The sequence below is a fragment of the Hyla sarda genome, chromosome 7 (genome assembly GCF_029499605.1).
Source record: "Hyla sarda isolate aHylSar1 chromosome 7, aHylSar1.hap1, whole genome shotgun sequence".
NCBI lineage: Eukaryota > Metazoa > Chordata > Amphibia > Anura > Hylidae > Hyla > Hyla sarda.
Genome location: NC_079195.1, coordinates 219,727,581 through 219,754,680, shown reverse-complemented (window position 1 = coordinate 219,754,680; position 27,100 = coordinate 219,727,581). Strand labels below are relative to the sequence as shown.

At 46.0% G+C, this 27,100-nt stretch overlaps 1 long non-coding RNA gene across 1 annotated transcript; it reads right to left on the bottom strand.

Annotated features, from left to right (window-relative positions):
• Positions 1 to 275: 275 nt before the first annotated feature.
• Positions 276 to 6,255, bottom strand: LOC130282322 (uncharacterized). The gene is made up of 3 exons (XR_008846340.1): positions 6,091 to 6,255; positions 635 to 742; positions 276 to 542 (listed from the first exon to the last, which is right to left on the bottom strand). It is a non-coding gene; the product is annotated as an uncharacterized LOC130282322 (long non-coding RNA).
• Positions 6,256 to 27,100: the final 20,845 nt, after the last annotated feature.

Sequence of the window (27,100 nt, the reverse complement as noted above, 5' to 3'; positions counted from 1 at the left end):
CCGGGACGCCAGTGCGTTCGCTTGCTGGGTTACAATTGTTTCACGCTTGCGCGCTTCAACAGACCCTGTTGAAGCGCGCAAGCGTGAAACAATTGTAACCCAGCAAGCGAACGCACTGGCGTCCCGGTCCGGCCGGATCTGATGCCGCCCTTGTCAATGCACCTTCTTATGGAATAAAGCTACCTATGAAGTAACCTAACTGGTGAGTGCCACTACGCTTTCTTCTTTACCTGTACTCTTTTTCTTTCTTGTGTTCATACGGCACCGTACAGTGTCCTGTCTGTCTGTACTATAACAATGGTGGTGAGCCACTGATATTGAATTGAAATATAATTACAAAGTGCTGGCGCTAAATAAGGTGACTAAATGCAAGAATTGTAAATAAAGTGGCCAGTCGTGATAAAAAGGGACTAGTTACAATGGAGATAGATAAAATAATGTATGTATTAAATTGCTGTGCAATAAAATTAGATAAAAATTGTACAAGTATGTAAGGGTTGACTGTATTAATTCAGGGTTAATCATCTGTTGCCCAAAGAGATCTGCAATAAATAGATGAAAAGGTGTGGTAAGATAATATGGCCTCGTTATGTATAAGAAGTATAACTGGGCTCGGTAGATATAATGGACCTACCTATAGTGGTGAGTGCTCACATGTGCAGAAGGAACTGGTTCTGATGATCCTGCGCTGGAATGAAGATGTGGATTCTTTGTATCCTCTATGTCTAATATGATTTGGAATCTGTTCGATACAAGAAAGGTAACTATAAGATACTGTTGATAGGATAAATGCCGGTAGTACACGATGTGTATAAGTAATTTCCTACCCAAAAGTTAGCTTTGATGTACCGTATTTTTCGCCGTATAAGACGCACTTTTTCTTCCCCAAAATTGTGGGGAAAAAGTCGGTGCGTCTTATACGGCGAATACACACCTATTGCGGCGGTCCCTGCGGCCATCAACGGCCGGGACCCGCGGCTAATAGAGGACATCACCGATCGCGTTGATGCCCTGTATTAACCCTTCAGACGCGGCGGTCAAAGCTGACCGCCGCGTCTGAAGGGAAAGTGACACTAACCCGGCTGTTCAGTCGGACTGTTCGGGACCGCCGCGATTCCACCAAATTTCACTGAATAGCTGGGTTAGTGCCGGGGACCGGAGCGGCGGGGACACGTGAGTATTAACTCCTATGCAGTGGTCTTCAATCTGCGGACCTCCAGATGTTGCAAAACTACAACTCCCAGCATGCCCGGACAGCCAACGGCTGTCCGGGCATGCTGGGAGTTGTAGTTTTGCAACATCTGGAGGTCCGCAGGTTGAAGACCACTATTGGGTTCAAAATCTTAAATTTTTTTGATTTTGCACCTAAAAATAGGGTGCGTCTTATACGCCGGTGCGTCCTATAGGGCGAAAAATACGGTATGTACTTTCTTATGCGATGTATATAGAAGGAGTAGTGCAGATTTTCCAACGGTTGCTGGTGCTTGAAGGTGTCCTATAGTATGGGCAGTATTAGGATAATTATGCTAAGGTTCCATGAATGTTCATAGCTAGTTGCAATATATACTTTTAAGAAAATTACCGCAGTTCTGGTTGGAAGTCCGGGGTGTGAACCCTGCTGATATGCTTCTTCCTGAGGTGCGATCCGGTTCGCTGGGGTATTCAGATAGGTGCTGTAGGGTGCCCCGGCCGGTTGCACCTCTCCCGTATACACTATCCAAGGGAGCTGATCAGATGTTATTTTTCCCGCGTGGCGTCACTACGGTTAGTACAGGAGTCAAAAAGCTTCCGACTAGTTTCTTTGTAATTATATTGGAATATATATACTGTTATAGTGATGGGGTATATACTGGGTGCACTGGTGGGATATATACTGGTTATAGTGGTGGGGTATATGCTGGGTACACTGGTGGAATATATATACTGTTATAGTGATGGGGTATATACTGGGTACACTGGTGGGATATATACTGGGTACACTGGTGGTTATATACTGTTATAGTGATGGGGTATATACTGGGTACACTGGTGGGATATATATTGGTTATAGTGGTGGGGTATATGCTGGGTACAATGGTGGAATATATATACTGTTATAGTGATGGGGTATATACTGGGTACACTGGTGGGATATATACTGGGTACACTGGTGGTTATATACTGTTATAGTGATGGGGTATATACTGGGTACACTGGTGGTTATATACTGGGTACACGAGTGGTTATATACTAGGTACAATAGTGGTTATATACTGGGTACAAAAGTGGTTATATATTGGGTACACTAGTGGTTATATACTGGGTACACTGGTGGTTATATACTGGGTACACTGGTGGTTATATACTGGGTAAACTGGTGGTTATATACTGGATACACTGGTGGTTATATACTGGGTACAATAGTGGTTATATACTTGGTACACCGGTGGTTATATACTGGGTACACTGGTGGTTATATACTGGGTACACTGGTGGTTATATACAGTACTGGGTACACTGGTGGTTATATACTGGGTACACTGGTGGTTATATACTGGGTACAATAGTGGTTATATACTTGGTACTCCGGTGGTTTTATTCTGGATACACTGGTGGTTATATACTGGGTTTACTAGTGGTTATATACTGGGTACACTGGTGGTTTTATTCTGGATACACTGTTGGTTATATACTGGGTACACCGGTGGTTATATACTGGGTACACCGGTGGTTTTATTCTGGCTACACTGGTGGTTATATACTGGGTACAATAGTGGTTATTTCATATTCGCCCTAAGGCAGCACACAGATGGGATATTTCATCCCCCAGACTCCACCCTAGGACCGTCCACCTAGCAAGATAATCAAGAAATTAGCATAGTTAATTGCTGACCTGAACCCTCTCCTACAGATCACACATGTGTTTAATTTTGTCCTTATTCCACCGATAGGATATGTTCCACCTACTCCTGGCTCCCTTCACTTTTCCTTTTGTTTTGGATGTTTTTGGACTTACAGATCTTTTGATCGGCCTTGCGGGGTCCTGGCTGCAACGTTATAAGTGCCAGTGTGGGGTTCCTGGCAGTGACCTGGTTTCAGAGTATCTTCTAAGCTTCATGCCTTACCAGTGCAGGGTCCTGGTCGACTCATACTGGTTCCGTAAGTATAACCAGTATATGGCTGTTTACAGCATATCCAGTGCTGGGTCCTGGTAATACCTGTGCCAGTGTCCTCTTACAAGTCATAGACCAGCATGGGGTCCTGGTCGACTCATACTGGTTCCATAAGTATAACCAGTATATGGCTGTTTACAGCATATCCAGTGCTGGGTCCTGGTAATACCTGTGCCAGTGTCCTCTTAGGAGTCCTAGACCAGCGAGGAGTCCTGGTCGATTCATACTGGTTCTGTAAGTATAACCAGTATATTGAGCCTGTATACAGTATATCCAGTACGTGGTTCCTGGTAAATACAGAGTGCGCCTAATGTCTGCTAACACAATATATTCAGTGTGGGGCCTGGTGACGAGTGAGTGCACCTCATGTCTGTTATTACAGTATATCCAGTGTGGGGCCTGGTGAAGAGTGAGTGCACCTCATGCCTGTTATTACAGTATATCCAGTGTGGGGCCTGGTGAAGAGTGAGTGCACCTAATGCCTGTTATTATAGTATATCCAGTGTGGGGCCTGGTGAAGAGTGAGTGCACCTCATGCCTGTTAGTACAGTAAATATCCAGTGTGGGGCCTAGTGAAGAGTGAGTGCGCCTCATGCCTGTTATTACAGTATATACAGTGTGGGGCCTGGTGAAGAGTGAGGGCACCTCATGCCTGTTATTACAGTATATCCAGTGTGGGGCCTAGTGAAGAGTGAGTGCACCTCATGCCTGTTATTACAGTATATACAGTGTGGGGCCTGGTGAAGAGTGAGCGCACCTCATGCCTGTTATTACAGTATATAGAGTGTGGGGCCTGGTGAAGCGTGAGTGCACCTCATGCCTGTTATTACAGTATATACAGTGCAGGGCCTAGTGAAGAGTGAGTGCACCTCATGCCTGTTATTACAGTATATAGAGTGTGGGGCCTAGTGAAGAGTGAGTGCACCTCATGCCTGTTATTACAGTATATATCCAGTGTGGGGCCTAGTGAAGAGTGAGTGCACCTCATGCCTGTCATTACAGTATATATCCAGTGTTTGGCCTAGTGAAGAGTGAGTGCACCTCATGCCTGTTATTACAGTATATAGAGTGTGGGGCCTAGTGAAGAGTGAGTGCACCTCATGCCTGTGATTACAGTATATCCAGTGTGGGGCCTAGTGAAGAGTGAGTGCACCTCATGCCTGTTATTACAGTATATATCCAGTGAGGGGCCTAGTGAAGAGTGAGTGCACCTCATGCCTGTTATTACAGTATATATCCAGTGTGGGGCCTAGTGAAGAGTGAGTGCACCTCATGCCTGTTATTACAGTATATCCAGTGTGGGGCCTAGTGAAGAGTGAGTGCACCTCATGCCTGTTATTACAGTATATCCAGTGTGGGGCCTAGTGAAGAGTGAGTGCACCTCATGCCTGTTATTACAGTATATCCAGTTTGGGGCCTAGTGAAGAGTCTGCTATATACTTGGGTGCAGCTTGTAGTATTTCGATTATTACTCTGTTGTCAGTCGTTAGTTGTTTAAAGCCTGTAGGGATTGTGTATACATGTTCTCTGCCATCTAGATTACATAAATCTGTTGGGTTTGTAGATACAAGCTTTGGCTCCCTGTTATCACCCTTGTTTGGAGAGACCTCTTCCAATACTCATGAGTATGGCTCCTGTTGCCGATCTATGGTGTTGGTAGCATCTAGAGGCATATTGTATTTTACCCTGTATGCGGTTATGTAGAGTCTCTTCCATTGTGTATATACCCTGTATACTGTCTTGTGGAGTCACTTCTTTGTGTATAGGGCCCTGGTGCAGGGTTATTTTTGTAGCTGGACCTGGCACCAATATGTTCTTCTCTTATGTTTCTGTTATACCGTCTTTTGCTCTGGTGGTTCTGTGGTTGTCATCACTATAATGTACTAATATGTATGTTTCTTTTACAGATATCTGGCCCTTCCGATGGAGCCTCTGTAAGTGTGGTGTCCCGGTACAGGACCTGGTCCTGTCCCTTTGTCTAAAGTCCCCTCAGCCAGAGCCCCTACATGACAATAGGGCTCTCCTTTAGGACTAACCACTAGTTGCCTCATATAAATGGTATTTAATGTATAAATATGTATATTTGATGTTATATGGGAATACCTCTGTATAGGACCTTAGAGGTCACGTGCCTTAAATAAATTGTATTATGGTTTAAGGACCTTTGGGTCATGTGATACCCAGAGTTCACTGGGTCAGGACTGACAGGTTCTGCTGACCAATGAGCGTTGTCCCACCCCCTTAATATATAAGGGGCTTCTGCCAATAAATTCGCTCTCTTAGTTCCGGATTATACAGCCAAGCACATCTAATCATCTCATCAGCATCATCAATTCAAGCTAGGCCCAAAGCCTAAGAATCCGCAGCCTCTAAACGTGCGTTATTCAAAGCTCAAATCACTGAATTCTGTGTGACTACTAGAAACTCAAATCTCCTAAAAATAGTAGCGCAGTGGCTAGCAAACAAAGCTCATTGATCCCGGAGTCCCAGCAAACCTGTGAGGAACCTGTACCATGGTTCTCTCTCTCAAAAGACTGTTCTGTTGCATGCCGTTCCATGAAATATACAGTAAAGTTCCTTCAAGTTTGCTTCATAAAATCTGCTGTGGACATTCCGTTATTTCTCCCTGCCGTTGGTGGTAGGACCATTATATTGAGGAAACCCCACCCTGGCGTCACAACATTTAATTCTTAACACCAATATACCCTGCACTATCACCAGCACCACCCTGTCACCACATAAGAATACATAGGTCTAATCCTTGGCGTGTAGTTTGTGCCAGAAATATGTCACTACATTATAGGCATCAAACTAAAGTAGTTACATTTCCATGGGTACGATTAACATCAGGCAGATGATTTCGTACATTATCAGATAAGGCTACAGCTTCTAGTTGGCACATGGCAGTCAACATGATAGAAAATAGTCACATCTTTACATGTTAGACTTTACTGTACTAAAAGATTTAGTCGTCTTCTGTGTGTTTCCAGGTCCAGACTTGGAGGAAGAAGTTGAGATGGTTTCTATACGATCTGTATCCTAAACCCAAGGATCAGGTTTGTTGTCTCCATAAGTCCAAGCTCTTCCTTGTCCTGTCTCTGGTCCCAACATTGGGGGAGATTTATCAAAACCTGCGCAGAGGAAAACTTGCCCAGTTGCCCATAGCAACCAATCAGATCGCTTCTTTCATTTTTCACAGGCCTTCATAAAAATGAAAGAAGCGATCTGATTGGTTGCTGTGGGCAACTGGGCAAGTTTTCCTCTGCACAGGTTTTGATAGATCTCCCCCATTAATGATCTTATGAAGTGTCTGTTGTGGTAGTAGCAGATCGGTCTCCAGATCGTTCGTGTGGTGATTTACTCTAAGTATGGCTGTTTACAAGCAGTAATTCTTCCTTAACCAAAAATTTCTTTTACCACCAGAATAATCCCAACCATCTGCTTCCAGGTCTCTCATTTGAAGATTGCAGATTGAGTGTCTATTCTATTGAAGAGACATTCACCATCTCCCTTCGGCTACATAGATTGTGTTTCTCCAGCAAGGGATCCTCAGGTCCGGTTGTTAGTTTTCCTTCTGGCATGTAGAAAGGCGGTAATATTCAGCATGCTATCTTCATCCCTAAAATGGTATACCGTATTTTTCGCCATATAAGACAAAACTGGGGGGGAGTTGGTGCGTCTTATACGGCGAATACACACCTATCACGGCGGCCATCAACGTCCGGGACCCGCAGCTAATACAGGACATCACCGATCGCGGTGATGCCCTGTATAAACGTATTCAGCTGACCGCCGCTTCTGAAGCGAAAGTGACACTAACCCGGCTGCATCGGGAGGGACCGTACCTGCCTCCTTGGTGTCTGCTCCGTGCCGGGATCCCCTGCATGGCCGGCACTCTCCTTCGTCGTCATCACGTCGTCGCGCACGCCGTCCCGTCATCCAATAGGAGTGGCATGCGTAGCGACGTGATGGCGGCGACAGAGAGCGAGGATACCGGGCAGCAGAGACGTTACGGGGACACTCCAGGGCAGTGGTGACGGGTCCGGAGCAGCGGGGACACCTGAGTATTACCTCCTATCCAGTGGTTTTCAATAGAGATGAGCGAACTTACAGTAAATTCGATTCGTCACGAACTTCTCGGCTCGGCAGTTGATGACTTTTCCTGCACAAATAAGTTCAGCTTTCAGGTGCTCCGATGGGCTGGAAAAGGTGGATACATTCCTAGGAGACTCTTTCCTAGGAATGTATCCACCTTTTCCAGCCCACCGGAGCACCTGAAAGCTGAACTAATTCACGCAGGATAAGTCATCAACTGCCGAGCCGAGAAGTTCGTGACGAATCTAATGTACTGTAAGTTCGCTCATCTCTAGTCTTCAACCTGTGCGGACCTCCCAGATGTTGCAAAACTACAACTCCTGGCATGCCCGGACAGCCAACGGCTGTCCGGGCATGCTGGGAGTTGTAGTTTTGCAACATCTGGAGGTCCGCTGGTTGAAGATCACTGTGACCTATACTTTACATTGTATTCTAGATTTTCCTCATTTAAAATAGGGTGCGTCTTATATGCCGGAGCGTCCTATAGGGCAAAAAATACGGTATATACGTTCATCACTGAAGATGTGGCTGACTTGGTAGCAGTTTGACCGTATCAAAGAAATCCAGTCCTGATCCATACAAGAAACCAAAAAGTCCATACTACAAGTATATTATGATTCAGCAAAGTTTATCCTAGAATCTTAAAGCTACATATTGGAAGATCTTATGTGACAGAAGAGACTATACCATCAAAGTGTGACTTGAACCTCTTTTATTTCTAGTAGATTGTAGACTCTAGAAGATCCGGAAATAGTCTGATGCCTCCGAGTCCAACAGGGTATTGGAGAGGTTGCACCTCCGCAGGGCGAGATGTCCTCTGTTAGTGAAATTGTTTTCCACCAATGTTCTTCGTTAAGAAACCTTACAGAAGATCTCCACTGAATCCATTGTGATGGTCATCCTGTCTGGTTTGTCAAACCATTGTGTATTTGAGAGAGAATTTCTGTACGCTTCCTCTGCACCAAGATTTTCTGTAGACAAGATTCCGATTATCTTTGCAACTTGCTTCAATTGATTGATTACTCAAAATCCCTTCATGGTTGATGCCTTGCTTAGGAAATTCAGCTACACTTGAGTCTGTAAGCCTCTATTAGGAATTCTATTCCTCTCTTGAAGAACCATCTGTCATACAATGACTACAGAATGTGAAGTCACCATGTGTGTTCATAAGATTCCATAAAGTGATGAGAAAATTGTATTTGACTTCTCCTGAGAATTCCTCTTGTTCTGAAAAGGATCTACCAGAAGGATAGAAGAGATGGTCGCCTTCCTTCATATATCTCAGGCCGCTGCCAGAGGGTGAAGTTCTTGGACTAGACCCTGTACTGTACCTGAAGGGCCCCTATTGTAGAACAGTAGAAGAATAATCCTCATTGGATGTTAGGAGGCTCTTATCTTGTCCTAAACAAAGCGTTGACTAGCTGAGATGAGCAAACTTTTTGTCCTCCCCGGTCAGAAGAGGTTGAAGTTCATAGATCTGAGGTGAAGTTAGGCTGGGTTCACACCACGTTTTGAAGCTACGGTTCCCGTATATGGCTGGGAGGAGGGGGGCGGGTTTTTAATCGCGGCGCCGTATAGGGGAACCGTATTCAATGCATGTCTATGAGCCGCAGGCAAAAACGTTGCCGCACTCAGCCGTATAGGGGAACCGTATTCAATGCATGTCTATGAGCCGCAGGCAAAAACGTGGTCGACCGCGTTTTTGCCTACGGTCGGGAAACCGTATACGGCCGAAAAAGCAGCCGACCGGCTGCGGTTCACTCCAGTCGGCTCATAGACATACATTAAATACAGTTCCCCTATACGGCTGAGTGCAGGCGCCGCGATTAAGCCCCCCCCCCCCCTCCTCCCTGCTGTATACGGGAACCGTAGTTACAAAACATGGTGTGAACCCAGCCTTAGTTTTCTTCCTGATGAATTTGAGCAAAAAAGTGAATTTTTCATTTTCAAGATTCTTCAGATTGTTCTGCTAGTTCAACTTCCTCCTGACCAGCAAATAGGGTCCAATTTTTGAGTCTGTAATGCAGCCTCCTGGTCCACACCGTTATCCTGTGAAATTCTCGAGTATAGGCTTAGAATTCAGCCTTTGATGCTATTGTCCTTTAAGATTTACCCTCCCTATGGATTTCTATTTTAGATCCCATCTCTGTGTGCTGCCTTAGGACGATTAGGAAAAAAAAAATTGTTCTTACCTGTAATTTTGATTTCCTTGAGTCCCAAGGCAGCACACAAATACACTAGTTTTTCTGTAATTCGTCTCTATTTTTATACACATGTGTGATCTGTAGGAGAGGGTTCTTATCAGGTCAGAAATTAACTATGCTAATTTCTTGATTATCCTGCTAGGTGCACAGTCCTAGGGTGGAGTCTGGGGGATTAAAAATCCCATCTGCGTGTGCTGCCTTAGGACTCAAGGAAATAAAAATTACAGGTAAGAACAATTTTGTTTATATACTGGGTACACTGGTGGTTATATACTGGGTACACTGGTGGTTATATACTGGGTACACTGGTGGTTATTTACTGGGTACAGGGAAACTACAGAGTACCTAACCTCTTCAACGATAATTGTGTAATGCTTACTTTTGCCTGTGGAGACACTGCAGGGGAAATTGAACACTTACTTCCAGGTTCCTCCAGCGATCACCATCAATGGTCTCAAACTGTGGCCCTCCAGATATTGCAAAACTTCAACTTCTAGCATGCTGGGAGTTGAAGTTTTGGAACATCTGCAGGGCCGCAGTTTGAGACCACTGATCACCATCGATTGCTTGGGGGCTCAATACCTTATGATCTTATTTCTGGAGGAACTTAATAGTTAAGTCAGAGAAGCCCTTGAAATGTTGTCCATATTTCTTTACAGCCACATTACAGATATAAAGATTTGTTTGATGTATCAACTCAAAAACGTAAAAAACGAAAATATATAAAAAAAAAAAAAAAAAACACATTAATGAAACATTTCGCCATCAAACAGGAACTTTCTGTGTTTCCAGCCCCAGTTCTGCAGCATTATACAGAGTGTCTGGCATCAAGCCCGGGAAACGGCAGGAGGTCCCTATAAAAAGGCAAAGGAGGGTGGAATAAAGGCAAAGACCAGCGAGGACAATCAGCATCCCTCGGGACTGTGCACTGCTCCATCCGCTCTCAGAAAGTGGGGAAAGAAAGTACTTTACTCGATTCCAGCACAGATACAAAAACAAATGGGTTTTAGGGGCACTTAAGAAACTTCAACGGACACCTGCGCTACCACTTACAGCCAGCAGGGTGCAAGACTAAGCATTGTGGTTTGAAGATGATTGTAGTGCACTGATTTATGATGGCGCCATCGGCCCAATGGACAGCTACAGGGTGCACCACAAGTACATGCAAGAAAACCGATCTATAGAAGGGACTAAGCAGATCTCCTGCCTTATCACAGGCAAGTACTTTCAATGAGGGTCACTAATAAGGTAGCGACATAGCATACCCTGATCGTGGCGTCTAAAGGGTTAATGCTGGACATCACTCGGATCAGTGATGGCCAGCATTAGCCACTATGAAGCGAGCTCAGCTCTTGGACTCACTTCATAGACCCGCTGCAAGGCTGCGCTGTTTATAAACGGTGGCCAGCCGTGGTGGGGTGAACCTCCTCCCAGCGCTGGGAACTGCTGGGAGGAGAAAAAAGTGAGACTCGCGCCGGAGGGACCGGACCGCACTTCACAGAAGATGAGCATACAGCCGCCAACTGTATGGTGACATCACTATGTGCATTATCCATGTAGTGTATGATGACATCACTATGTGCATTCTATATGTACTATACAGTGACATCACTATATGCATTATCCATGTACTGTATGATGAAATCACTATATGCATTATCCATGTACGATGACATCACTATGTGCATTCTATATGTACTATACAGTGACATCACTATGTGCATTATCCATATACTGTATGATGACATCACCATATGCATTATCCATGCACTGTATGATGAAATCACTATATGCATTTTCCATGTACTGTATGATGACATCACTATGTGCATTCTATATGTACTATACAGTGACATCACTATGTGCATTATCCATGTACTTTATGGTGACAGCACTATATGCATTATCCATGCACTGTATGATGACATCACCATATGCATTATCCATGCACTGTATGGTGACATCGTTCAGGCCCAAGTCGGCGCCCCAGTCTTCTTTTTGGAGCGGAGCAATGATGGGCTGTACCGCATGTGACCACCAAGGCTGCTGATTGGCTGTGATCTCATAACAACCACCCTAAAATTGAAGAACCTGTGTAGAAGTAGAAAAAGAGACCAGAGGACGGCGCCTTATGTATTACACCAGTGGTGAGGAGACCCCTATAGGAGGGGTGCAGTCACTTCTATAAATTTGCATATGCACATTCTCAATCTGAAGAAGGGGTGTGATACCCCTAAATGCGTTACTGCCTGTATCTTTTATCCAAAAATGACGACTACTTGATTCCACATCCTGCATTGGTGGTGATATTTTCCGGAACTCCTGAGCGCCTGTTTAAAGGTCCTTTTTCCTTCCATTACCAAGCACCTTAAAATAGAGACCTGGTGCAGACAGGAGCCTAAACGGGAGATCAGTAGAGTATCATAAATGTATGAGTATGAGTCTCCCCTCTACAATGTCCATAGTGCCCTAATAAATGAACAAAATTCTAGTCTCCTGCAGTCAACACTGATGGGAATATACGGTATACAGATGTATAATTAGCTTTAAAGTGAGCTGTAGAAATCTATGTCCAGTAAGCTCTCCCCCTAGTGGCTGCTCCAGTCAGCCGCAATTAAATCATTTAACTAAAAGTTGCAATGTCAGATGCCAATCGATCCTTCTTAGGACCTAAGTGTCAGTAACCTGAGTATTTGAGCTACAATGTGTCTACAGGAGGTCATGTGATTTATTTTTATCACAAATGGAATTTCTAAACTCCATTCCACTTTGCGGACTACAAAGATCTCCCATCTTATGATGTCCCGCACCCACGTCTGTTTTTACGGCGGTGGAGAAAGCGAGAAGGAGTTAATATTTCATCTGAAGAATATTGACATTCCCGTCTGTGTTTCGGAGAAGTCTTCTAGAGCTCGGCGCAGAGCATACGTTTTCTTCTGCCTCAGCAGATGGAATCGGTTAAAAGGAAAAACGAAATGAAGACGGTTGTTTTATGATAAGAATTCCACTTTAACAACCAGGATGCGTAAAAACGTATCGGGTGCACGCGGCGGCGTTTCTTATGCTAAATCCATCGCTGTCTCACTCGGCAACAATTATTTTATCTCAGGTTCAGCATCCAAGCTACGTTGCGATGCCTCATTAGCTTCATTATTAAATTTTAATGTCTAACCTTTTGAGACTGTAGCGCTCGCACACATCAAAGCCTCCGAGCTGGGTTACTTTGGCGCGATCTCCCATACTGAAACTAAGCAGCGAGGAATGACCTCATAAACGAAATTATTTGTACAGAAATATTCAGATAGATGATATGAGGTGGATACATTGTGTAAGACTAGTGTCATGAAACATCACGTAGGGCAGGGAAGAGTGAGCCCTAAACTGGCCCTAAATCTCTTTCCCTGCCTCCTTGCTCAACCGCTCTAATAGCTGATAAAAACTGGGTGCCAGCTCCTTCCTATCTTAGAGGGGTTCTCCGCCCCCTGACATCTTATCCCCTATCCAAAGGATCTCGGCTGCGGCACCCCAGACATCTGGTGCACGGAGCGTACTTTGCTCCGTGCCAGAAAACTAGCGATGTCACGGCCACTCCCCCTCAATGCAAGTCTATGGGAGGGGATGTGACCGCTAGTTTTCTGGCACGGAGCAAAGTACGCTCCGTGCACCAGATGTCTGGGGTGCCGCAGCCGAGATCCTTTGGATCCTTTGCATTTCTACATGCACCAAAATTAGTTTGTTTAAAATTGTCATTTTCCGGCCCCCTATAACTTTTTAAACATTTTTTAAAGTACATGAAGTGTCCAAAAATGTGCAATTTTGAAATTTGGTTATTTATTTACGTGTAAAGCATTAACTGTGCGGTTTAACTAACCTTATATTTGAATAGTTCAGACATTTATGCACGCGGCAATACCACAAATGTTTATGTTTATTTTTTATTACATTATTTTATTTTTTAAAAATGGGAAAAGGGCGGTGATTCATTTATGTCAATTTATTAGGGGAGGGGCTTATTCACATTTATTAACTTTTTTTTTTACAAATGTATTTGGCTCAGCATTGATCAGTGTTATCGGTGCTCTGCAGCTCCAGCATGCGGAGGATCACAGAACGGACAGTGAGGAGGCAGGTAAGGGGCGGTTTCATTGCGATGGTCCAGATCAGCTCCGCTGAGCTACCGGGATTGTTTTACTTTCATTTTAGACGTCACGATCAACTTTGATTGGGGCGTCTAAAGGGTTTAGGCCAGGTGCCAGCCTGATCATTGATGCCCAACATTAACCCTAGGTCATGGCTGCTGATGGCTCGGGAACATGCTTCAAACACCAGTAACAGGACCAGGGCCTACAGGTACGCCCTGCGTCCTGAATGGGTTAACAGGCTAAAAGCGTAACAGAACAGAATGCCATGGCAAACACAACTGCAATGTGCACACACAGGCAAGGTAAGACTAAAAACTTTATGCAAATTTAAATGGGGTTATCCAGGAATTGAAAAACAGAGCTAATTTATGTCCGCTCCCAGTCTGTCTCCAGGTTGAGTGTGGTATCACAACCCAGTTCCATTAAAGTAAATGTAGCTAAACCTGGAGACAGACAGGGAGCGGTTTTCGAAAGAATTTAGCTTTGTTTATTTTATTCCAGGAGAACCCCTTTAACTAAATCTACTCTTTTAGGATTTTGTTATTCGTTAATCCTTTTTATTCCTTTGGGATATTGTTTAAAGGCTGTCCTGCCATGCAGGGCCGTTTGAAGGAATTTGGGGGGACCAAGCAAAATAGACATGGAGGCCCCCCTCCCCACAGGGGGTATTATATGTGAGGGGCACATGTCAGGGGGGGGTATTATATGTAAGGGGCACATGACAGGGGGGCATTATATAGGCACATGGCAGGGGGGGGGGTCCTGTCATGTGCCCCTCACATATAATGCCCCCTGACATGTGCCCCTCACTTATAACAACACCTGTCAATCGCCCCTCACATATATTGCCCCCCTGTACTGTATCCCTCATATATAATACCCCCTGTCCTGTGCCCCTCACATATAATGCCCCCTGTCCTGCCCCCTCAGGGGGCATTATACGTGAGGGGCACAGGACATGGGGCATTACATGTCAGGGGAACAGGACAGGGGTTATTATAAGTGAGGGGCACATGACAGGGGGGGGGCATTATATGGGCACATGACAGGGGGAGGCCCTGTCATGTGCCCCTCACATATAATACCCCCCTATCATGTGCCCCTCATATATAATACCCCTTGTCCTGTGCCCCCCCATATATAATGCCCTATGTCCTCTGCCCCTCACATATAATGCCCCCGTCATGTTCCCCTCACATATAATGCCCCCTGTCCTGCCCCCTCAGGGGGCATTATATGTGAGGGGCACAGGACATGGGGCATTATATGTCAGGGGCACAGGACAAGGGTTATTGTAAGTGAGGGGCACATATCAGGGGGGCATTATATGTGAGGGGCACATGACGGGGGAATTATATGGGCACATGACAGGGGGGAGGATTATATGGGCACATGACAGGGGGGGCCCTGTCATGTGCCCCTCACATATAATGCCCCTCACATATAATCCCCTGTACCATAGTGCCCGAGCAGCTCTCACCTTTCTCACACGCTGCTTCGTTCTTGCAGTGTGAGCCGCGGGGATGTAATCTCCGGGCGCCGGCGCGATGGTGTGACATCATTGCGCCGGCCTGCCGTGGATGGCGTCCCCGCGGCTCACACTGTGTGAACGGAGCAGCGTGTGAGAAAGGTGAGAGAATGGTGAGAGAATGGTGGAGTGGGACAGCTGACAACTCCCGCTCCACCATGCTAAAGGACAGGAGGGGCTTTAGTCTCTGCCTCCCGTCCCGCTCCAGGCTCTCGCACTGCTGGCCCGGCCGGCCACCAGGGCGAGCTGCTGAATCGGGATAGAGGCAGGAGGACGGCCCGGCAGGACAAGCACCGGCTCTGCTTGGGGCCACGGGCCAGCTCGGGGCCCCAAGCAATTGCTTGGTTTGCCTGTCCTGTAGCGACGGGCCTGCTGGCATGTTGGCAGTTGTAGTTTTGCAACAGCTGGGGGCCCCTGGTTGGAAAACACTGGTCTATTCTCTTCCCATAAACCTTATGTAACATCTAACCGATAAATATTTTCTCTTTCTTTTGTCTTTCTATATAAAGCTGCTGCGACGCAGAATAATAATGGTGGGGGCTGCTCTTTTAGCGCCTCTTTTATGAGTGGCCCAGTTTACCACTTAGAGCCATATTTTTTTCGAAGAACTGTAGTATTAACTTTTATAACATTTGCCTCGCGGAACACAATAACAACATTAAAGATTACATCTGCACTTGACTGTTTTCACCCACCTACACAAATGAACCTTTTATGTGTTTGTGACATGTCTCCAATTCCTTGCGTTAATGTCTCTAGCAAACAGAAAGTTATTTTTCCGTGTTAATATTTTAAGGTATGCAAAAAAAAAATAAAGAGTTTAATTCTCATACTGGAGTAAAAATAAGATGTAATTAGTTTTAATTGAAAATAATTCACCTTTTTGTGTATACAGCTCTAATACCGACCTACTATATTATGTGCATAATGACCTATTGGTGTTCTATAGTTACAGACTACAAATGCCCCCTGTGTTGTCTGTTTCCATGGTGATAGAGAGCAGATTTAGGCTATGTTCACACCACGGAACTCTGTTCGGAAATTCCACTGCATGAATTTAAAGGAGAACTCTGGGTTAGCAAAACATATCCTCTATCCTAAAGATAGGGGATACGTGTCAGATTGTGGGGGGCCTGCAATCTCCTGTACGAGGCCCTGGCTCTCCTCTTGAATTGGGCATTTTCGGCCAACACGCCCCCTCAATGCAGCTCTATCTACGCAAACTGCATTGCCAGCAATGGTGACCAAGCAGGTCCCCTCTGTCCCAGTGGCAAAGGATTTCGGCAGTAGCTGTACCATTCGAAATGTCTCTAGGCAGATATTCTGTAGTGTAAATGTAGTTTTAGAGGAGACCAATGACCATTTTGGTAAATAGCGCTTTTCTTGTAAAGCCATGATTGGGGTAGACATGGGTGTGACTCCTGTCATTTAAGGGTTCACATAGACCTGAATTCAGCCCTGGTAGAGACCTACATGAACCTGTATAGCAGGGATTTCCAACTGTCGGTGGCAGTCCCCAGGGGTGTTGTGGGATGGTCCATCCCGCAGCAGTGGCCATAGTTCGTGCTCCTGATCTTGAACTGGCAGCCGGTGCCATGGCCACTTTAAGGGGACAGCGGTGGCTGCTGGGACTTTTCATGAGTGACGCCCTTATCATCGCACTGAGGATTGGAATGGGAGGATGTCACTCATCAGACCTGCCGAGCTGCAGACCCTGCACCTAAGAGTGCCAGAGAGACACATGCCAGATGTGAAATAATACAAATCAAGGGGAGTAGGAAAGGGGAATGAAGTATTACAGGAGGGGGGGGGGGGATCAAGGGGGAATAAGTGGCACAGGGGACATCAAAGGGGGAATGAACTGAGAATGGCGGGGATTGGGGGCATGAAGTGACACAAGGGGGGTGAAGAGGAGTGAAGTGGTACAGTGGGTGATTAAGGGGAGGAATAAAATGACATAGGGGGATCAAGGGGGAAATAAAGTGACATATAGGCGATCAAGGGTGCAGTTAGGTGGCACGGGATATCACAGGGGAATAAAGTGGCACAGGGGGTGATCACGGGGGGGGGGATGAAGTTTCACAAGGGGTGATTAAAGGGAGAAGGAATCAGGTGGCAAGGGGGTGAAAAAAAAGTAGGAATTAAATGGCACAAGGGGTAATGAAAGGGGGATTGAAATGGCACAGGGAATTTGCAGCCACATTTGTAATGTTACAGGAGAAGTCTCATTGAAAAAAACATATCCCCTTATCCGCAGGACACGCTGCTCCAAGGGAGAACATAGGGCCCGTAAAGAAGATCGTGGGGGCCCCAGCACTCGGACCACCCGCAATCTTCTATACATGCCCTCTGTTCTCCCATGGAGCGTCGCAACCCAGCCCTAAGCAGGACCGCCACGCCCCCTCTATATATCTCCATGGGAGAGCCATTCGGCATGGAGGGAGCGTGGTGGCCCCTGTTTCGGGGGGTGGGTTTGACGTGCCGCTCTGGTGTTGGAGAGCCGAGGGCCCCCCTTACCCATGAAATATCTCCTTTAATACTGAATACTGATATCCCATTGTGCGTCGTAGGACATCATGCAATGTGAAACGTGATATTAGCAGTATGGCGTGATATAGCAAATACAATTTTCTCTGAGCACATGTACTGAATACAGGTTTTAATCTGTACTCTGCAGAAAATAGGAGGAGAGCCAAAGTGCAAAAAGAAAATAGAACCCGAGTTCTGCTTAGCTATGGAATACTGGCACAGTAATTTAGAATGTAAATCTGTTTTCCCTTTGTCCTTGCCATGCCCCCTGATGAAGCGCAATCGCGCAAAATGTACGTTGGGGTAAGTGCATGTGGTAGATGGCTCTGCATTGGTTATCTGTTTAATGCTGCTTGTAGCTTTTTTTTTCAAACACACTCACTGATCCAATTACATACTTGTCATTGTACCTTATACATATGTTTTACTTGGTCTTTTTGATATGCTACAATTGTTTGTTCCTTTGTACCAATGTTCACGTCTTATACCTCATGTACTCTGTCCAGTGATGTCCATTGTGCCCATATTTCTTTTTTAGTATGTTTTTATGATATGTACACTTAATAAAGATTTATATAGGTTTTGTACTTTCGTTGTTACTGCATGTTTTTGTCGGTGGTCAGTCCTTTTAGCAGCACAACTAGGTGAGTTATTTGGAAGTGCTCTAGGGGTAAGTAGCGTGTAGCCGATAGACCCTAGCAGCCATCTTACTGTGACCTAGCTTCAGGCTAGCCAGTATACTTCTCGTGTACTAACAGGTAACTTATTGTTGGCAAAAAGAAAAAATGTGTGAGATTTCAAAATGTATAGTCAGCTTGAAGCTAAATGTATAGAGAACTATACTAATGTCTAGTTAGCCTCATAAATGTTAAGAGAGCTATAATAAATGTTTAAGGAGCTAGAAACTAAAGGTTAGATAGCTTCATCACTGTCTAGATAGCATCAAAATGTCTAGATAGATTCCTAGATTCCTATTGTCTAGTCAAGATACTAGTAAGAGTAATCAGAGAATGTGTTTAATGTTCACTTAGGTTTTGTCAGGATGTATAGAAAATATATATATATATATATATATATATATTCCTGTTTTAGTCCTAGTTCCTCTGCATTAGGGGACAGGTGTCGAGGTCGACTTATTTTAAGTAAGGGGGTTTGTGGTGTCCCGGTACCGTACTTTATACGTTACCTATGTAGAGGTCCCCATAGTCAGAATCCCTAGGATGTCGGGGTCCCTCTTTTCTAGTCTTCCCCTTGTCACCTCTCACTTAGCCACTAAATGTATAGTAGTTCTTTCTGATATTTATACAGTTATATGTATAAAAAGTGTATATATTGATTGGACCAATCCAAAACGGCCCTGCCCCTGCCTATATAAGGGAGCGGCGGCCATTAATGGCTCTTGTTCCTGCGCTGCTGATGAGGACAGATCTGCGCAGCTATCTTCCGCAGTGACTAGGCCCAAGCCTTGCGGCAACGGCCATTCATACAAAACTGTGAGTTATCTCAATCCCTGTTAACTTCGCAAGATCACCGGACCTAAACAGACCCTTAAATCCGGACGGATCTCTGCACAAATCCTAATTCTATTAATCCTTGGATAAGTCAATGGTCCGCAGCATCTGTAAATCATTGCTGAGCTGTATAGAGACTGTATTACTAAGACTGTTGCTGTTAATTGGATGTACCGCAAGTACTTCAGTAAAGTTTATACAAGTTCAAGTTTATCCCTATTGTGGACCTTCATTCATTTAAGCACGCACCTATCGTTTCTGGGAAGGGTGGCGATAGGCCGAAGATTTACCTCAGCGTATTAACCCTCACCCTGGCGTCACGAGTGACAGGGGTTAGATTAACCCCTCAAATACCGAAGCAACACCCCCACTGTATTATATCCCCCCAAGGGCTACCACAGATGGAACCTAAGATGGACCCAGTCTGCAAGACAATCTATACATAGCGCCAGGAGCCTGAAGCTCAATTACTCTCTTAGGGTATGTTCACACTGCGGAATTTGTGTGGAATTCCGCACAGTGAACATTTCCATCAGTGTGAATGGGTCTTCCGCTAGACCCGTTCACATTGCAAAATTCAGCGAGCGGAGGTTCCGCAATGTGAAGATACCATTAGGAGATGTAACTGCTAGGAGAAAGGTGACTTTCTAAGAAGGAAACAAGAACTTTCCTCTAAATGCTTGAATAGAGGCTGACATGTTTGCTTTAGGACCCAAGGCAGATCCCTAAAGGATTATAGAAGGTCACCCATCACTGCAGCATCCATGGGAGTTTACAAAAAAGCATCAACTATCAGACTATACGAAACAAGATTCCCTGGAAACAAATATTGAAGTTTTTGGCCTAAATTGTTAGCATCATGTCTGAAGGAAACCAGGCACTGCCCATTACCTGCCTATCACCATCCCTACAGTGATCATGGTGGGGGCAGCATCATGTCTGGGGGAAACCAGGCACTGCCCATCACCTGCCCAATACCATCCCTACAGTGATCATGGTGGGGGCGGCATCATGTCTGGAGGAAACTAGGCACTGCCCATCACCTGCCCAATACCATCCCTAGAGTGATCATGGAAGGGACAGCATCATGTCTGGAGGAAACCAGGTACTGCCCATCACCTGCCCAATACCATCCCTACAGTGATCATGGTGGGGGCGGCATCATGTCTGGAGGAAACTAGGCATTGCCCATCACCTGCCCAATACCATCCCTTGAGTGATCATGGAAGGGACAGCATCATGTCTGGAGGAAACCAGGTACTGCCCATCACCTGCCCAATACCATCCCTACAGTGATCATGGTGGGGGCAGCATCATGTCTGGAGGAAACCAGGCACTGCCCATCACCTGCCCAATACCATCCCTACAGTGATCATGGTGGGGGCAGCATCATGTCTGGGGGAAACCAGGCACTGCCCATCACCTGCCCAATACCATCCCTAGAGTGATCATGGTGGGGGCGGCATCATGTCTGGAGGAAACTAGGCACTGCCCATCACCTGCCCAATACCATCCTTAGAGTGATCATGGAAGGTACAGAATCATGTCTGGAGGAAACCAGGTACTGCCCATCACCTGCCCAATACCATCCCTACAGTGATCATGGTGGGGGCAGCATCATGTCTGGAGGGAACCAGGCACCGCCCATCACCTGCCCAATACCATCCCTACAGTGATCATGGTGGGGGCAGCATCATGTCTGGGGGAAACCAGGCACTGCCCATCACCTGCCCAATACCATCCCTACAGTGATCATGGTGGGGACAGCATGTTGTCTGGTGGGAAACCAGGTACTGCCCATCACCTGCCCAATACCATCCCTACAGTGATCATGGTGGGGGCAGCATCATGTCTGGAGGAAACCAGGCACTGCCCATCACCTGCCCAATACCATCCCTACAGTGATCATGGTGGGGGCAGCATCATGTCTGGGGGAAACCAGGTACTGCCCATCACCTGCCCAATACCATCCCTACAGTGATCATGGTGGGGGCAGCATCATGTCTGGGGGAAACCAGGTACTGCCCATCACCTGCCCAATACCATCCCTACAGAGATCATGGTGGGGGGCAGCATCATGTCTGGAGGAAACCAGGTACTGCCCATCACCTGCCCAATACCATCCCTACAGTGATCATGGTGGGGGCAGCATCATGTCTGGAGGAAACCAGGCACTACCCATCACCTGCCCAATACCATCCCTACAGTGATCATGGTGGGGGCAGCATCATGTCTGGGGGAAACCAATCACTACCCATCACCTGCCCAATACCATCCCTACAGTGATCATGGTGGGGGCAGCATCATGTCTGAAGGAAATATGTACCATTGTATGGTGGTATCATTGTGGTAGTATTAATATATAATATATATACAGTTCTTTTGTATTATTTGAACACAGTATTGTGGTATTAGGCATTATACTTCATTATTACTTAGGTGCAGTACAGCATTTCATTGTTGCTTTGTGTTATATAGGGGAATGACCTTTGTCTCATGGTACTGTATGCAGTAGCATAATGTATGGTATAGGGCACAATCCAGCATACCAGGACTTTACTTTTTTGTTTTTTTCTTTTCATTTTTCATGGGGTTTTCATGCACTTAGCCTCATAATGTGCTCCTTACAGAAACATAAGTGGTAATGAGGGCCTAGCGTCCGTACCTTTATCTTCATCTTTGATGGTGGACTGACTGCGGACTGACCACAGATAATATACTTAGTTAATTTTAAGAGGAAAATGACAGAGTTCTTTGTAGATGGAGCACACAGAGGACCCTTGGGGTATACCCAGATATCGTTCTCAAAGACTCGGTAACTTTTTATCTTTTATGTGCAGGTAAAGTAAAAAAAAAAGGTGGAATAAAGAGGCGCCAAAGTTTGTGCAGCATTCAATAGGCTACAAGCCAGTGCTTTTCTCAATTACATAATTGAAAATCACAAAGAAAAGAGCGATCCTTTCAGATTTTACAGCTTTCAAATCCTAATGAAGCATTGATACCTCCCGTAGTGTGTACCAAGTTGAGATTCCGGCAATAAACCGGCTCATTAACATGAGGATGCCGACATCTCTCAGGTCTGAAATCTCTCCTACAGACTTTATCAGGGAGAGAAGTCAAAAACTAGAACCTAGACCGGAATTTTAAAGAGCTCCTCCGAGGAGTCCCATAGATCGCAGTTACAGATGCGGCACGGCTGGCTGGTGACCGTTCCTACGCTTCGTTTCCTAAACTTTCGCCTCGAAATTCTGACTTTTTAACAGTTTTAGCCTCAGTTCCTAAAGCCTATGGCAAATTTTTTGGGGTGGTGTTCCTCATCAGCTCACAGAAAGTGGCAGAGTAGTCATGTCACCAGCACCTAGCACCAGGGGGGGGAATGGGCAAGCTTTGAGTCTTGTGCACGGTGCCCCTGGTGGCTGGATGTATGTAGTGCAGTGTTTCCCAACCAGGGTGCCTCCAGTTGAGGCAAAACTACAATTGCCAGCATGCCCGGATTTTTGCCACAGCTGGAGGCACCCTGGTTGGGAAACACTAATCTAGTGTACTGTAGATTGTTACTGAGAAGCATTTCCAGAGTCTATAAATATATATCTGCCAACACTCCAGCCCCCCTCGCTCCCCCCCCCCAAAAAATAGAAATAAGATCTATGATAATATACCGGGACACCATGACAACATCTTACAACTACATTGTTACTTAATAACATACTAACATACTATCAAATAGTACCCATACACCACTGTCTGCCCCCCCGTGTGCCTCCAGCAGTTGCAAAATTACAACTCCCAGTATGCCTGATTCTTTGTACTTGGAGGAAATACATGCACGCTCTACTGAACTGAGCATGCATATGTATGTTAACACTGTCTAATTCTTTCTGCGGAATCCGCTCAGAAATGTATTGCTGTCTATGGAGATTTCCATGCTTTCTTAGCGCCGTCATTGTGGTGAGGGTGTGATGAGGCCAGATGGAATTACCCTAAGGGCAGATGGCATTAACTCCTTGTGTTCGTGACACCAGGGCATGGTTTAACCTCTTCACCACCCGAAGGAATACCGCTGGATCCTGGGCTAGGCACGGGGGGTAAATAATGACTCTGATGACAAGTTACGGAACAACGGCTGTTTTACTGAGGTAGACAGGTGTAACAGTCTTAACAGCTTAGCCAGGCCCAAGGAGGTGACCAGTGACTTCAGAGACCTCAGGGTTCGCTGGGACTTGTAGTGGACTTGGACAATTTTATGCAGGACCATGCTGACTTGACACAGATTAATCTTGGGGTAGTGGACTTTTGGATGCGTGGCTGCGTGGTATCTTCAGGCCTCCTTAGGACATCAGACACTCCCTCGGGACTTGACCTCACTGTACTGAGCAAAGACTTGGACTAAAGAGACTGAACTAGCGCCTCCCAGGATTTATATTGGGGAGACTCAGGAGGGGTCCCATAGGTCACTATGTAGGTCACATGGTCACTGGTACCTTCTATGGTTATAACACTTAGCAACATTACTTAAAGGTACATAACACTATGTACACTTTACATTAAAGGAGTAGTCCAGTCCTGAAAAACTTATCCCCTGCCCCAAAGATAGGGGATAAGTTTCAGATCGCGGGCGGTCCAACCGCTGGGGCCCCCCGCAATCTCCTGTATGGGGCCCCAACAGCCTGCGGAAAAGGGGCGTTTTGACAATCACACAAAACGGCGGCCGACACACCCCCTCAATACAGCGCTATGGCAGAGCCAGAGATTGCTGAAAGATAGGGGATACGTTTGTCAGGACTGGAATACTGCTTTAATTATCATAGCCAGTTAACACTATTCATGGAACCTAGGTACAGGGGGGCCCAGGGGTCACTGAATAGCGTTTGCCTGACAGGGCAGCAAGGGTACAGGGGTGCAACTCCTGTACTGGGCCACCACTGCATGTTCTGCCAGCGCTCGCTGTTTGCGGAATGGAAATTTTCGGGCCAAACATTCTGCAAAAAATATGTTGTATTAATATAGCCTTAGGGTGCATATCCCCCTGAAGAAATTCTGGGCTTAGTTTCCTCAGGTAGCGGGCACCAACTGAATCAATTGGCGCTAGGACCGCTCAGGCATGCCTTGTCTCCATAAACAGCAATACGTTTCCAAGAAGATTCCGCTGAAAGAATGAACATGATTATTCATTCGTCGAAGTCCGAAATTTGAATTTGCACAGCGGAATTTCCAGTGTGACAGAATCCCATTGGAACCATAGGAGGCTGCTGCATTGGAATTTCTGAGTGGATTGCTCCAATTTGAAATTCAGTATTAGGAGTCGTTCATGTCCCCAACACAGTCATGTTTCCCTTCGTGCCCCCTACACAGTCATGTTTTCCAGGGTACCTCCACCTTTCTTGCCCACTACATCAGTGTTTCCCAACCAGGGTCCCTCCAGGTGTTGTAAAACTACAACTCCCAGCATGCCCGGACAGCCTTTGGCTGTCCGGGTGTGCTGGGTGTTGTAGTTTTGCAAAACCTGAAGGCACCCTGGTTGGGAAACACTGCCCTACATAGTCATGTGTGTGATAGCCTGGGGGGGGGGGGGAATATAGGGTATGGGGAGTGTAGCTGTGCTGTAATTAAAGGGTGTTTGTTAACCCTTGCTATTCGTGACGCCAAGGTGTGGGCTCCTCAGTAATGCTTGTCCTATCGCCACCCTTCCCAAGAACGATAGGGAGGTAGAGAATAATAGAATGTCCACAACCGGAGAGTTTTCTGAAAACAGGTATAACTTTTACTGAAGGTTTTCTGCAAGCTTCAATAACGGAACAGTCTCTATACATACAAGTGCTTTCTTTGGAGATTGACAAAGGTTGGGACTTTAGCAATTTAGAGTCTTTAGGTATTATGCGCTGTTCCACTGGATTTAGGGGATTAGCTGCGGTCCAGTAGTCACGCTAGCTTTAGCGGGGGTAGATTAGAACTCACGGTTTTGATTCTGCTGAGGCCGGTGGGTTTTTGAGGCCTTTTGAGGCCTGGCGTGTCTTTGAAAGTTGCGTAGATCCGTCCTGCTAGTCCGGCATCCAAGAGAGCAGCAACCCAAGAGAGTGATAATTGGACGCAGCTCCCTTATTTGGGCAGGGGCTGGACTAGTGCTAATTGGTCCATTACTGATGTCAATCACCATTTCAAAGATTTGTGGGTAACATGTGACCCAAGGACCTCCTAAGGTCCTACAACATACCATAGAGGTTATCAGCATAGTCACATGACTGAAGGTCCTGCGACGCTAAACAAGGTAAGTACTATACATTAAATTAGATATATACTATTATGAAATATACATACATATTAACATTAGATAATTGGACTTATGAAGAGGCGACTAGGTGCTGTCCCACCTGAGGGACCCTACCTGAGCGTAGTTACTCTGACTTTGGGGACCTCTACACTAGGTATGGTCTGTAATACGGTACCGGGCCACCACACATGTTTCCCTTCATGCCCCTACACAGTCATGTTTTCCAGGGTACCTCCGCCTTTCATGCCCCCTACACAGTCATGTTTCCCTTCGTGCCCCCTACACAGTCATGTTTCCCTTCGTGCCCCCTACACAGTCATCTTTCCCTTCGTGCCCCCTACACAGTCATGTTTCCCTTCGTGCCCCCTACACAGTCATGTTTCCCTTCGTGCCCCCTACACAGTCATGTTTCCCTTCGTGCCCCCTACACAGTCATGTTTCCCTTCGTGCCCCCTACACAGTCATGTTTCCCTTCGTGCCCCCTACACAGTCATGCTTCCCTTCGTGCCCCCTACACAGTCATGTTTCCCTTTGTGCCCCCTATACAGTCATGTTTCCCTTCGTGCCCCCTACACAGTCATGTTTTCCAGGGTACCTCCACCTTTCATGCCCCCTACACAGTCATGTTTCCCTTTGTGCCCCCTACACAGTCATGTTTTCCAGGGTACCTCCACCTTTCATGCCCCCTACACAGTCATGCTTCCCTTTGTGCCCCCTACACAGTCATGCTTCCCTTTGTGCCCCCTATACAGTCGTGTTTCCCTTCGGGCCCCCTACACAGTCATGTTTTCCAGGGTACCTCCGCCTTTCATGCCCCCTACACAGTCATGTTTCCTACAGCCGGGGGATAGGAATGCAATGGTGTCAAGCAGCTCTTGTAAGGGGCCTCATTGTTATCCTGGCTATGGGTCCCCCTCGTCCTCCATTCTTCGCCGCCGCGATAATGCAAAATTACCACGATTTAGGAGACAAAATTTATTTGCTATATTTCAGATGCCGTCTACGTAGGAATAATTAGCAGGTAAGTAAAGAGATCCATTGCTAAAGACGCTTTCCGACGCTTCTGGGAATTACAGGAAATTGTGTCTGGAAAATGGGACATTTTATCAAACATCTAAATTATCGCCCAAGGAAGTCTCCGTACATGACGCTAAAACCTTTCTTATTCTGGCGCTCATCAAACTCTACTTTACTTTATTCATTTTTATCTCTGACTTTACAGACAATAACGTTTATCATCATCACACAGAACATTTGTGTAGAAAATACAATATCTCAGAACTCACAGAACAACCGCCAGGGCCTCGGGTTAAACCTGCGCGTTATTACATTTCTTGGACAATTCAATGTATGAAACGGAACAGGACTGGTCTGGAAATATGACATTGCTGGTCTGAGCGCTTTACTGTATAGATCAGTGTTTCCCAACCAGTTTGCCTCCAACTGTTGAAAAACTACAACTCGCAGCATGCCCGGACAGCCGTCGGCTGGAGATAGGAGGGTATAAAGAAGAAACAAGGGGAGTGTAATGAAGAGACAGAGGGTGTAATGAAGATACAGGGGGAGTGTAATGAAGAGACGGGGGAGTGTAATGAAGAGACAGGGGAGTGTAATGAAGAGACAGGGGGGAGTAATGTAGAGACAGGGGGGAGTAATAAAGAGACAGGGGAG